This window comes from Rhagoletis pomonella, unplaced genomic scaffold (assembly GCF_013731165.1).
Source record: "Rhagoletis pomonella isolate Grant_MI unplaced genomic scaffold, Rhpom_1.0 Rhpom_scaffold_00013, whole genome shotgun sequence".
In the NCBI taxonomy this organism is placed as follows: Eukaryota; Metazoa; Arthropoda; class Insecta; order Diptera; family Tephritidae; genus Rhagoletis; species Rhagoletis pomonella.
Window position 1 is genome coordinate 17357451 of NW_023458567.1, and position 1748 is coordinate 17359198.

At 26.8% G+C, this 1748-nt stretch overlaps 1 protein-coding gene across 6 annotated transcripts in view; it reads right to left on the minus strand.

Annotated features, from left to right (window-relative positions):
• The window catches only part of LOC118748895 (tetraspanin-2A), a 166927-nt gene that overhangs the window by 23751 nt on the left and 141428 nt on the right, over positions 1 to 1748 (minus strand). For 4 of the 6 annotated variants that reach the window (XM_036483627.1, XM_036483626.1, XM_036483625.1 and 1 more), the window contains one exon: positions 511 to 1725. The exons of the other annotated variants lie outside the window; for them this stretch is intronic. The gene's annotated coding sequence lies outside the window, so the exon portion shown is untranslated. Of the gene's footprint in view, positions 1 to 510; positions 1726 to 1748 lie in introns of those variants that run through there. 6 annotated transcript variants of the gene reach the window in all.

Consider the following 1748-nt stretch of genomic DNA (forward strand, 5'->3'; position numbering starts at 1 on the left):
ATATGACCTACAATAAGTCTATGAAAAAAAATTGAATTAAATCATGTCAAATGAATGTGTGTCATAAAACTTTGCTCCGCACATTCTTTTTTCTTTAATACAATTGCCAGCTGTATAGTAAATCAAATAAAACACCTCTTTGGGGTAAAATTTTCGAATGACGAAAGCTGAACTAGAAACACAAAATTTATGATATCAATTTCGTGACGAAAATTATACGCAGTTTTTAATTGCCTTGGAAACGTACGGAAAATCTTTTTTATTCATACGAATCGTTGCAAAAGTTTTGTTTTTTATTTTGTGTTTCCAGCAGTAGACGAATTTCGCAATAAATAAAAAGATTTAAGCATTATTATGAGGGTTACCACCTAGTAAATATTTATTTAAAATTTCATAGTTTGCTTGTTTGATTTTCATATTTCTTTTGTATTTGTTTCAAAATATAAGTAACGCTTCTGTCTGTATTTTCATACTAACCTCTTTTTGCCTATTAAATAAAACTCCAATTTATTAATTTTTTATATTTATTTATGTATTTCTTTATCTATGTAAGTAACTAATTCGAGGTTATTCGGCTTATACGGAATGTGTTAAGCAAAATGGTTTGAAAAATATTATTTATCTATGTATGTATGTGTGTATGTATATAATAAAACTCGTTTGACAACTCTACTCGTACATACATATAACAAATTTTTTGAAAGTATGCACTCGTATTTATTTAAAAAATAGTTTAAAAATGTTTAAATTTACCTTTTTTTTGCTCGATTCAGCGTAGTAAGAAAACTAAAAACTACCAATTTACATAACGTACATACACAACGTAGGCAAGCAAGCAATTTACAGTTAGAAAACGTCACTTCCAAAAAAATTTCGGCTAAAATGTGCAAAACATATATACGTAGGTACTAAGTACAAGTTTTCAAATAATTTTATACACTTGCATGCTTACATGAATTTAAGTGGTACGTGTATATGACGACTATATTAAGCTACAAGCTAAATTTCACTAAGTGAAAGGCTCAAAAAATGAAAAGTGTATCTTTTTTTATATTTTTATTTTTTTTTTTATGAGAAATCGAAAAATCATTAGACTTGCGAATTACCAACGCAAATTACTTTCAAATTCTTTTTGCAGTTTGCTTTAATTCTGACAATTATTTATATACATATGTATATATTTTCTTCAATTTTATTTAACTACATTCGTACAACTTTCAATAAATATGTATAGGTTCGTTTTCTATGTATGAATTTATGGCTGTGGCTGCGTATATAATTTACCTGCATACATTTCTACACAACAATGACATAAAGATCCTATGACTTTCTGTGAGTTCATATATATGTATGAATATATGTATGTCTGTATGTATTTATGTGTTTTTTGGCGCATATGACTTTGAACATTCATGTAAGTATGTTTGTATGCATTTATGCAGGTGTGTCTACATAATCTACTAACCACTCTAGCTAACTATGCACCACTATATGTTTGTTTGTATGTGTGTATACTTTTTGTTGTTAGTGTAACATAATTTATTTATTTTTTTTATCGCTCGCTCACGTTTATGCGCTTAACATTAATTTTTTTTTGTATATAATTATTTTTTTTTGTTTGCTTCCTATTCTTTCTGTGTTTGTATGTTTGCATATACATATGTATTTATATATATTCTATATAAGTATATCCGTTTAAATATACATACATATGTTTATCTACATGTATATACTTGTTTCTGTGGTTT